This window comes from Equus asinus, chromosome 20 (assembly GCF_041296235.1).
Source record: "Equus asinus isolate D_3611 breed Donkey chromosome 20, EquAss-T2T_v2, whole genome shotgun sequence".
NCBI classification, from domain to species: domain Eukaryota; kingdom Metazoa; phylum Chordata; class Mammalia; order Perissodactyla; family Equidae; genus Equus; species Equus asinus.
The window spans coordinates 198231-210760 of NC_091809.1; the positions used below are offsets into that span (position 1 = coordinate 198231).

Below are 12530 nucleotides of genomic sequence, written 5' to 3' on the forward strand. Positions count from 1 at the left end.
TGTCACAATACATCTCTTGGAACCCATGAAGGAATGGAACCCCGTCATGCTTCTAGTATGCCTCATTTTTTGGCAGGGCGCCAGAAGTGTGCTGAGAAACACCCTTTTCCAGATGGCTTCGTTGTTTTGTGAGGGCTGCACTGCCAGGCTAGTGTGTTCACTTTGGCTCCAATGAAATACTCTCCCCCATCTCTTAGAGTAGAACGATTATTGATAACGTGTATTGACACCATATGTAAGGAGGTTGGCTCAAAATTAGAACATTACCATTATCTTTATAGAAAAATAAACATGCCAGATCTGAGGATGTACATCAAACAAACAACACACCCTATAGAAATAAAGTAAACCAATATCTACACGTAGTCTAAGGGAACGTTCAACGATCGGTGGTCAAGTTCGAAACTTCCCAAATCCAGGAATGAAACAGAAAAGTACCTTCCCTGAAGCGGATTCATCAGATTCGTCTAATTTGTCTCAGATACATTATGTTCATGAAGGAGGTTGCCATGACTACCTATAGTTTGGAGTTTAAGATCTCAGGAGGTAAGACCAAGCAAGATGACCACGTGTTCTCAAGCTCACTTTGACTTTGGCTAGCATGGCAAAGATTGCAACAAGTGACCAATGTAAATTCAAAGACAACACCCAAAATGAAAAGCACTCACACGTAGGCCTATAGAACATAGGGTGATTATAGAAATAGAAAATTAATACCTTGGGATGAAGGAGAACTGACTGAAAAGCATACCATAGGGAGAAATCTGAGAAAGACCATGATGATTATACTATGGAAAGCAAAATGGGCTCAGAAAAGGGAAAGCAAACACAAATCAAACCTGAATAATCCACAAGGAAAGATGTCAGACTTTAGGCAGACTATGCTTGAACTTTTGAAAGTCAGAGAGTGTCACAAACCAAAAAACCGCAGTGAGGTAAAACCTGGGCTACCTGGAAAGGGTGAGAATGAGACTGCTCCAAACGTGCTCAGAAACACTGTGTCCATGAACCTTGCCTGGACAGCAGAGACACAATTTTGACAAATTGTTTGACTTTGCAGTTGACCAAAAATGCAAACTGGCTACGTCTACTCAGTGCCAGACTTGGGCTGAAGTAGCATATTTAAGTCACATTATACTGAATTGCAGGCTGCCAAAGGAATATGAAAGGGGCCGGCCAGTGGAGAATTGGGGAAGTCCGTGCATTCTGGGTCGGAAGCCTGGAGTTGACAGGGTGGAATACTGGGGTTAAACCTCTTCACCGCTGGCCAAACCATTCTGTGGCAGACGTGGGAAGGAGTGTAGAGGCAGATGAGAAGTGACGATAGACAGGGCCACTCTTCCTTAGCAAATACAGGAGCACTGTCATCAGATGTGAGAACAGCGATAAACTTCTGTCAAAAGGAAGCAAATTAAAAGTTGCAAAGAATAGGAAAATTGAACCTCAAAAAAAAATGTCAGTGAGAAGCTTTAGATACCTAGGAATAACCTCGCCCCAACAGGTGAAAGCTTGGTAAATCAAAAACTAGCAAACCTTGTGGAAAGAAATGGGAGAAGACACAAGGAAGGAGAAGGATATTCCATGCTCTTGAAATGGAAGAATTAACACACTGGAAACCTCCACTCCGGATAAAGCAATCTCTAGATTACATGAAGTCCCAGGCAAAGTTGCAGCAATATTTCTCACAGAGATAGAAGCGAGCATCCTAAAGTTCACATCCAGCAACAAAAGACCACGGATGGCAAAAGGAATCCTGAGGAAAACGAACAAAGCTCAATGTATCACACTTTCTCATTTCAACATATAGGATGAAGAAATAGGATTGGAAATGGCGCAGGCTGGGATGAAAACAGACACTCAGAACCATGGAACACAATCGAGAGCCCAGAGGTATACGCACACATACATGGACAGCCCATTTTCGACCACAGAACCAAGAGGAGACAGTGGAGAAAGGAAATTCTCTACAATAAACGGTGCTAGGACAACTGCAGAGCCTCATGTAAGACAAGGAGAGTAGAGAACGATGTTACACCAGGCACAAACACCAACACAAAATGGATTAAAGTTTTGAATGTAAGACTGCAAACCACGAGACTTCTGTAAGGAAACCTAGGCAGCATGCTATTTGACATCTGTCTTAGCCTCCTATAAGTAAAATGCATGTCTGCTTGGGCAGGGGCAACAACGGAAACAAGAAACAAATGGGACTACATCAAATGCAAAAGCTTCTGCCCAGCCAAGGAAACCATCGACTCAATGAAAAGACAATACAACCACTGGGAGAGGATGTTTGAAAACCACACATCGGTGAACGGGTGAACAGCCAAAAGATGCAGTGAACTCATATGTGTCCACAAGAGAAAAAAAAATAAGCCCATTAAAACCTGGGCAGTAGGTGGAAACAGAGATTTCACCGAAGAAGAGATAGAGATGGCCAACAGGTGTATGAAAACATGTTAATCATCATCAAGACTCAGGGCAATTGAAATCCAAATGGCAGTGAGATAGCAGCTCACTGTGGTCTGAATGACTATAGGTAAAAAGTCAGGAAACAAGTGTCAGAGAGGAGCTGCAGAGATGGGAAGACTCCTACAGTGCTGCTGTGAGTGTAAGCTGGTGCAGCCACGACGCAAATCAGTGTGGAATTGCCTCAGACATGTCAGAATCCATCCATGGTAGATGGATTCTACCATATGATCCAGCTATTATTCAGTGGCGGGTTTATCCAAAGACCTTCGAAGAAGTTGTGCACTGATATATGTGCACCCCTGTGTTCACCCTGGCCTTACTCCCGTTATCCAAGACTGGGAAGCCGCCCTGATGTCCATCAAGCCAAAGGACGAATAGAGAAAGAAGATTGGAGAAGGAAGCTGGGCTTTATGAACACAATGGCATATCTCTGAGCCATAACAAAAGAGAGAATCCAGCCATTAGTGACCAGAAGGATGGTTCTTGAGGGTTTCATTGGAAGTGAAACAGCTCGCAGGGAGAAACTCAAGTACCGTAGGAGCTCACTTACAAGGAGAAGAGACAAACAAGGACCAACAAACTGGAAAGCTTTGCGGAAAGAAATTAAAGAACACATAAGGAAACGGAAGTCTATTCACCGCTCTTCAAATGGAAGAACGAACACACTTGAAACGTCCATATTGGATAAAGCAATCTCTGGATTCCACGCAAGCCCCATCGAAGTTTCAGCAATCTTTCCCACAGGAATAGAAGAGAGAATCCTAAAGTTTCTATCCAGCAACAAAGGAGCAGTGAAGGCCAAAGGAATCCTGAGGAAAATGAACAACTCAGCAAGTACCACATTTTCGAATTTCCACATATAGGACGAACTGCTAGGTACTGAAACGGCAAAGGCTGGCCACAAAAAGAGGCACACAGACACAAGGAACAGAATCGAGAGCCCAGAGGTCAACTCCCACATATATTGACAGCCCATTTTAGACCAAGGAGCCAAGAGGAGACAGCAGAGAAAGGAGAGTCTCGGATAAATGGCGCCGAAGCAGGACCCGAAGCCTAAATTCCAGGAGGGTGAGCGAGTGCTGTGCTTTCATGGACCTCTTCTTTATGAAGCAAAGTGTGTAAAGGTTGCCATAAAGGACAAGCAAGTGAAATATTTTATACATTACAGTGGTTGGAATAAAAATTGGGATGAATGGGTTCCAGAAAGCCGAGTACTCAAATACGTGGACACCAATCTGCAGAAACAGCGAGAACTTCAAAAAGCCAATCAGGAGCAATATGCAGAGGGGAAGATGAGAGGGGCTGCTCCAGGAAAGAAGACATCTGGGCTGCAGCAGAAAAACGTTGAAGTGAAAACAAAAAAGAACAAGCAGAAAACACCTGGAAATGGAGATGGTGGCAGTACCAGTGAGACACCTCAGCCTCCTCTCAAGAAAAGGGCTCGAGTAGATCCTACTGTTGAAAATGAGGAAACATTCATGAACAGAGTTGAAGTTAAAGTCAAGATTCCTGAAGAACTATAACCATGGCTTGTTGATGACTGGGACTTAATTACCCGGCAAAAACAGCTTTTTTATCTTCCTGCCAAGAAGAATGTGGATTCCATTCTAGAGGATTATGCAAATTATAAGAAATCTCGAGGAAACACAGACAATAAGGAGTATGCTGTTAACGAAGTTGTGGCAGGGATAAAGGAATACTTCAATGTAATGTTGGGCACTCAGCTATTCTACAAATTTGAGAGACCACAGTATGCTGAAATCCTTGAGAACACCCTGATGCTCCCATGTCTCAGGTGTATGGAGTGCCACATCTACTGAGATTGTTTGTACGAATTGGAGCAATGTTGGCCTATACACCTCTGGATGAGAAGAGCCTTGCTTTATTACTGAATTATCTTCATGATTTCCTCAAATACCTGGCAAAGAATTCTGCAACTTTGTTTAGTGCCAGCGATTATGAAGTGGCTCCCCCTGAGTACCACCGGAAAGCTGTGTGAGAGGCGCTGACACTCACTTATGTTTGGATCTCTGTAAACACATTTTTGTTCTTAGTCCTTCTCTTGTACAAATGATGTACTTTGAAAATGTCAGTGTATAACAGAATTGATGTTTGTTTGTTTTCTGTTTGATTTTAAACAGAGAAAATAAAAGGGGTTACAGCTCCTTTTTTTTTTTTTCATTTCAAAGTTACTACCAGTGTATTCATGATGGACAATGGAGAGACATACTGTAGAGTGTTTTATTGCCTAGTTGACAAAGGTGCTTTTGAATGCTGGTGGTTCTATTCCTTTGACACTACGCACTTTTATAATATGTGTTAATGCTATATGACAAAATGCTCTGATTCCTAGTGCCAAAGGTTCAATTCAGTGTATATAACTGAACACACTCACCCATTTGTGCTTTTTTTTTAAATGGTGCTTAAAGTAAAGAGCCCATCCTTTGCAAGTCATCCATGTCGTTTCTTAGGCATTCTATCTTTGCTAAGATTGTTGAAGAATGGTGGCTTGTTTCATGGTTTTTGTATTTGTGTCTAATGCACGTTTTAACATGATAGACGCAATGCATTGTGTAGCTGCAGTTTTCTGGAAAAGTCAATCTTCTAGGAATTGTTTTTAAGATCTTCAATAAATTTTTTCTTTAAATTTCAAAAAAAAAAAAAGAAAGGAGAGTCTCGATAAGAAATGGTGCTGGGAAGACTGCACAGCCACATGTATCACAATGAGAGTAGACCATGATGTTACACCAGCCACACACACCACCTGGAAATGTATTAAGGCCTTGAATGGAAGGCTTGAAACCATGCAACTTCTAGGAGAAAACGCAGGCAGCTTGCTCTTTGCCATCTGGCTTAGCCGATTATTTGGAAGAAGCATGTGTGACTGGGCAAGGGCAACAAAGGAAACAAGAAACAAGCGGGACTCCATCCAACGCAGAAGCTTCCGAACAGCCAACGACTCCATCGACTCAATGCAAAGACAGCACAACAACTGCGAGTGGATGTTTGCAAACCACACATCGGAGAAGGGGTGATTAGTCAAAATATCCAATGAACTCATATGTCTCCACAATAAAAAAACAATGAGCCCCATAAAACGTGGGCAAAAGATGGAAAGAGATATTTCTCCCAGGAAGATAAAAGATGGCCAACAGTCTGTATGAAAACATGTTCATCATCATTAAATCTTTGGCAATGCAAATACGAACGGCAATGAGATAGCAGCTCACAGTGGTCAGAATGGCTATAGGGATGAAGACAGGGAACAACAAGTCTCGGAGAGGAGGTGGAGAGAAGGGAAGCCTCCTGCATTGCTGGGGGGAGTGTAATCAGGTGCAGCCACTACCCAAAGTGCAGTGGAATTGCCTTAGAATTTTCAGAATCCATCTACCATATGATCCAGCTATTCCTCTGTGGCATATATATCCAAAGAACTTGGAAACACTAATGCTCAGAGATCCATGCACCACTGTGTTCACCAAAGCCTTATTCCCAATATCCAAGACTTGGAAGCCTACGTGGTGCCCATGAAGTGACGAATGGAGAAGGAAGACGATCTATAGCCACACAATGGCCAATCTTCGGACTGTATAGATGTGGCCATCTTGGGTGACATGTTCATAAACACACTCAGAATTCTAAGTTGTCCTGACAACCTCCATGCACACAGTGTTTCAGAGCCATCGCATACCAGTCTGACCACTCCCCATTTCCAGGTAGGATAGTTTTCCTTGTTCTGGATTTCTTGTCGGTTTCTAACTTTCTCCTCGAACTTTGAAAGGTCTACTACATTCCCTCTACACACCAGTCTTTTTCCGTTAAGAATATCAAAGATTTTATCTCTTATGTTTTGTGGATATGGTGAAATGGGTGGACTTTCCCCAGAGAAAGTCATGGACTCCCTCCCAAGTTGAAGTTGCTCAGGCAATCCCCTGATGCACACTTATCATGTCATCTCCTAGCAGTCTGACAATTCCACCAGGCAAGTCACATGTTTCCTTCCTTCATCATTTGGGGAAGTGTAGCTGATGCGTCCATAGATTGTAATATTCACATGGTTTTTTTCTGGTGCATATTGCTCAGTTTCCCTCACCATTTCTACTTCTTTGTGATGTCTTTGCCCACCAGACCGTGAAATCTGGATTTCCTAACGCTAGTAATCTGATCCAAAATCGTGGTGCTATCCTGTGGAGCTCAGGCCGCCCAAGTGGAACGCGGGCACTTACCTGCTATATCACAGGTCCGCCAATGAATTGGACTTCTGGACCAACTTTTGGCCTGATCGTGGGAGGATGTTAGCCTGCTTCGATTATTCGTGAAGGGAATCAGTAGTAACATGAATGACGGTAACATTTACCTTTGGTTGATGAGTTTAGCATGGAACATATTCTCTTGCTAGTATTCCGCTTCATCTCTTTGCTAAGGTCTACCTTTCTGTAGCATCACTAAGCATTTGGAGGTGATTACTAATCCTTGGAAGTTCATCTTCTCTAATCTCTTTCAGCCTCCAAAGCTTAGGCCGTAAATCTGCACCGTTTTTTGGAGTTTTGATTTTATGTGAATTGATTGCCGTAACCCAGCATTATAACATCCTATAGCTTTTCACATCTACAATCTCATAGATTTAGACTTCTGTGTAGGTTACATCATCTTCACCACTGTAAGCCTAATTACAGGCCCTCATCACACTTGTGCCTAATCAACTCTTTCTCCCTCAGATCCCCGCATCCATTTCCCTTTGGGAACTACCAATCCCATGTCACGTCCTACCTTTTTGTTGCTCCGTTTTTCCTCTTCTCCTTGTACATGAGATCCTGTGGTATTCAACCTTATCCCTGGGCCTTGCTTCAGTTCCCCTAAGACCATCAGGAGCGATTCTGGTGGTCACAAATGGCTGGACTGCATCCATTCCTACAGCTGAGAGCTATACCATCGTGTGGCTATAGCCGATCTTCCTTTTCCATTCATCTCTTGATGGTCACCACTGACGCTTCCAAGTCTTGGATATCGGGAGTAAGGCTGTGGTGAACACAGCAGTGCATCGATCTCTGTGCATTAGTGTTTCCATGATGTTTGGATATATACGCCACAGAGGAATAGATGGATCATGTTGTAGGTGGATTCTGAAATTTTTGAGGCAATTCCACACCACTTTGTGTAGTGGCTGCACTGGTTCACATTCCTACCAGCAGTGCAGGAGGCTTCCTTTCTCTCCACCTCCTCTGTGAAACTTATTGTTTCCCGTCTTCATCCTTATAGCCATTCTGACCACTGTGTGTTGCTATCTCATTGCCGTTCGGATTTGCATTGACCAGAGACTTAATGATGATGAACATGTTTTCATACAGCCTGTTGGCTATCTTCCTATCTTCCTGGGAGAAATGTCTGTTTCCATCTTTTGCCCAGGTTCTATTTGGCTCGTTGTTTTTATTCCTGTGAAGACGTATGAGTTCATTGGATCTTTTAGCTACTCACCCCTTCTCCGATGTGTGGTTTGCAAACAGCCTGTCACAGTTGTGCTGTCTTTGCATTGAGTCGATGGAGTCATTGGCTGGGCAGAAGCTTCTGCATTGGATGGAGTCCCGCTTGTTTTTTGTTTCCTTTGTTGCCTTTGCCCACTGATAAGTGCTTCTTCCAAATAGGCAGCCAAGCCAGATGGCAAAGAGCAAGCTGCCTGGGTTGTCTCCTAGAAGTTGCATGGTTTCAAGTATTCCATTCAAGGCTTTAATCCATTTCGAGGTCGTGCGTATGTCTGGTGTAACATCATGGTCTACTCTCATTGTGTTACCTGTTGGTGTGCAGTCTTCTCAGCACCGTTTCTTGTGGAGACTCTCCTTTCTCCACTTTCTCCTCTAGGCTCACTGTTCGAAAATGCGCTGTCAGTAGATGTGTGAGTTGGCCTCCGGGCTCTCATTCTGTTGTATGAGTCTGTGTGCCTATTTTGGGGGCCAGGCTGTGCTGTTTCCGTACCTAGGGCTTCGTCCTATATGTTGAAATCAGAAAGTGTGAGACTTGCTGCTTTGTTCGTTTTCCTGATGATTCCTCTGGCTATTCCGGGTCCTTTGTTGCTGAATAGAAACTTTAGGATTCTGTCTTGTATTTCTGTGGGAATGATTGTTGCAACTTTGACTGGGACTGCATGCAATCCAGACACTGCTTTATGCGGTATGGACATTTGAAGTATGTTCGTTCTTCCATTGGAAGAGCATGGAATAGCCTTCCGTTTCCTTGTGTCTTCTGTAATATCTTCGCCCAAACCTTTGCAAGTTTTCTGTTTCCATAGCTTTCTGCTGTTTGGCCACGTTTATTCCAAGATATCTTTTTCTTCCTACTGGCATGCTTTCTTTTTTGAGGTTCAGTCTTTCTATTCTTTGCAACTTTCAATTGGTTTTGTTTTGACAGAAGTTTATGGCTGTGCTCACATCTGCTGGCCATGCTGCTGCATTTCCTGAGGAAGAATGGCGATGTCTATCGTCGCTTCCCATCTCCCTCTACACTACGTCAGACGCCTTCCCCAGAATGGCTGGACGAGCGGTGAGGTGGCTCACCCCCTGGATTCCACATTGCCAGTCCTGGGCTGCTGAACCAGAATGTGCAGACTTCACCACGTCCCCACTGGCTGGCCCTTTTCATGTTCCATTGGCAACCTGCAGTTGAGTAGATTGTGACTTGAATATGCTACTTGAGCCCAACTCTGGCCCTGTGTCGATGAGGCCAGCTTGATTTTCTGGCCCACTGTGATGTTGGGTGATTTGTCAGAATCGTGTCTCTGCTGTCTGGTATAGCTTCGTGGACACAGGGTTTCAGAGCCCGCAGGGAGCAGTCTCATAACTCACCCTTCTCATTTAGGCCAAGTTTGACCTTTGCTGCTGTTTTTGGCTTTGTGACTTTCTCTGACTTTCAAACGTTCAAACAGAGTGTGTCTAATGACTGACGTCTTTCACTGTGGATTAGTCAGCTTTCATTTCTGTTGGCCTCCATATTCCGGGATCCTTTTTTCTTTTCTATAGTCTAATTGTTATGGTCTTGCTGAGATATCTCCATTCGATTTGCTTATCAGTGCGTTCACCTTCTTTCCAAGTTAGGAGTTTTGTATGTCTTTAATTACCATAGGTTCTGTAGCCCGAGGTGTGAGTCATTTCATGATTGTTGGGTGTGGTCTTGGAATTTCCATCAGTCACTTGTAGGAATCTTTGCTATCCCAGCCCAGGTGACACTTAGCCCTGAGAACACATGGTTGTCTTGGTAGGTTTGAGATTCTCAGATCAGAAACTCCAGATTCGAGGTTGTCCGGACAACCACCTTCACGGACATTATGTTTTCGAGAGAAATTAGAGAAATGTGATGAATTCCTCCCTCCAGGTAAGTGATTTGTCTGTCTCTTTTCTGGATTTGGGAAGTTTCAAACTTGACCCCTGATCATTGAATGCTCCAACAGATTACGTATGTATACTGGGCTTTTTATTTCTACATGGTTTCCTATTGGTGTGATTTTCATTCTGAACTTTGGCAGGTGTATTTTTATTTAAACATAATGGCAATGTTCTAATTTTCAGCAAACCTCATTCCATATGTTGTCAGAACAAGAAATCAATACTGTTTCCATGGCAAGAGGTGGTGGAGAGAATTTCATTGGAGCCCAACTGAGCACTGTAGCCTGGGAAGGCAGCCTTCACACAGGAACGAAGCCCTCTCGAAAAGGGTGCTTTTAAGCACACTTCTACAGCCCTCCAAAAAAAAGGACACACCCCAAGCATGACCATCATCCATTCCTTTAAGTCTTCACAGAGATGTCTTGGGACACATTAGCATGTACCCAGTGAGACCCTGTGACGCCAGAGCTATGCAAATGGAGACCTCTCTTCAAAGAATGCTACGGGCCTAGGAAAGAAGGCCTCAATTGTTCTCTTCAATGTCCTCAAGAGATCATTCTTGACTTGGGATTATGAGTAAGGCAGAAGGAAAACGTAGGTCTGATATGCCCCAAGTCCAGCCTCTTGTTTCAAATAAAGTTGCAAGCTTCAATCAGCACGGCCTCCACATCTACTTGAGTAGATAACAATGTTCTCCTCTCAGTGCTTGCCCCTCTAGTATCCCTTCTTCCCAATGATTCCTTTCTTATCCCTTGAATCAGTGCCTCTTTGATCTCTTCAAGTTTCTGTGTGCGGTTTGTGTTTGGAAAAGCTGTTTCTGGATATCTCTCACGTGGGTATCCTAGCCACGGCAATCCTCGGACTCTAAACTTGCTGCCATCTTGGGTGACACATTCACCGTCACGTCATAAACACCCTCAGAATTCTAAGTTGTCCTGAAAACCTCCAGGCACACAGTGTTTCAGAGCCATCTCTTATCAGTCTGATGACTCCATCTTTCCAGGTAGGATAGTTTTCCTTGTTCTGGATTTCTTGTCAGTTTCTAACTTTCTCGTGGAACTTGAAAGGTATGCTACATTCCCTCTACCCACCGGTTCCTTTCCTTTAAGATTATCCCTTGTTTTATATCTTATCCATTGTGTATATGCCCAATTGGGTGGACTTTCCTCAGAGAAAGTCCTGGAGGCCCTCCCAATTGGAAGGTGCCCAGGCAATCCCCTGATGCACAATGATCGTGTGATCTCCTAGCAGTCTAAAAATTCCACTTGGCAGGTCACATGTTTTCCTTCCTTCATCATTTGGGGAAGTGTTCCTGATGCGTTCATAGATTGTCATATACTCATGGTTCTTTTTCTGGTGCATATTGTTAAGGTCTCGTGACAATTTCTCCTTCTTTATCATCTCTGTGTCCACCATACCTTGAAATCTATATTTCCTAATGCTAGTAATCTGATCTGCACCCCTGATGCTAGCTGGTGATGCCCGCGCCGCCCAAGTGGAACGTAGGAACCTACCTGCTACATCACAGGGCCAGCCCTGAATTGCACTTTTGGACCAACCTTTGACCTGACCTGTGAAGATGTTGGCCTGCTTCGATCATTCGTGAAGGAATCAGCAGTAACATCATGAACGGTAACGTTTTCTGTTGGTTCATGAGTTTAGCACGGAACATGTTCTCTTGGTAGTATTCCTCTTCATCTCTTTGCAAAGGACTACCTTTCTGTAGCAACATTGAGCATGTTGAGGTGATTACCAATACTTGGAAGTTCATCTTCTCTAACCTCTTTCTGTCTCCAAAACTTCCGGTTGTAAATCTGCATCTCTTTTGGGAGTTTTGGTTTTATGTGAATTGATTGCCGTAACCCAACATTATAATGACCTATAGCTTTCAGATCTACATCCACATAGATTTAGACTTCAGAGTAGGTTACATCATCTTCACCAACGTAAGCCTAATTACTGTCCCTAACCACACACCTGTGCCTAATCAACACTTTCTCTCTCCGGCCACTGCCCCACTTTCCCTCTGGGAAATGCCAATCCATTATCATGTGATACCTGTTTGTCGGTCCGTTCTTGCTCTTCTCCTTGTACGTGAGAGCCTGTGGTATTTGACCATACCCCTGGGGCTTGTTTCAGTTCCCCTAAAACCGTCAGGAGCCATTCTGGTGATCACAAATGGCTGGCCTGAATCCGTTCCTATAGCTGAGTGCTATGCCTTTGTGTGGCTATAGCCCATCTTCCTTCTCCATTCATCCCTTGATGGGCACCAGGCAGGATTCCAAGTCTTGGATATCGGGAATAAGGCCAGGGTAAATAGAGGTATGCACCGATCTCTGTGTATGAGTGTTTCCAAGTTCTTTGGATAAACACACCACAGAGGAATAGCTGGATCATATGGTCGATGTATTCGGAAATGTCTAAGGCAATTCCACACCGTTTTGTGTCGTGGGCTGCACCTGTTTACACTCCCTCCAGCAGTGCAGGAGGCTTCTCTTCTCTCCACCTCCTCTCCGAAACTTATTTCCTGTCTTCATCGTTATAGCCATTCTGACTGCCGTGAGCTGCTATTTCATTGTCTTTCAGATTTGCACTGACCAGAGACTTAATGATGATTAACATGTTTTCATACAGCCTGTTGGCCATCTTTCTATCTTCCTGGGAGAAATGTCTGTTTCCAGCTTT

The 12530-nt window shown here is 43.8% G+C and overlaps 1 pseudogene; it reads left to right on the top strand.

Moving 5' to 3' along the window:
- Positions 1–3489: 3489 nt before the first annotated feature.
- On the top strand, positions 3490–4637 carry LOC139041174 (mortality factor 4-like protein 1 pseudogene; annotated as a pseudogene).
- Positions 4638–12530: the final 7893 nt, after the last annotated feature.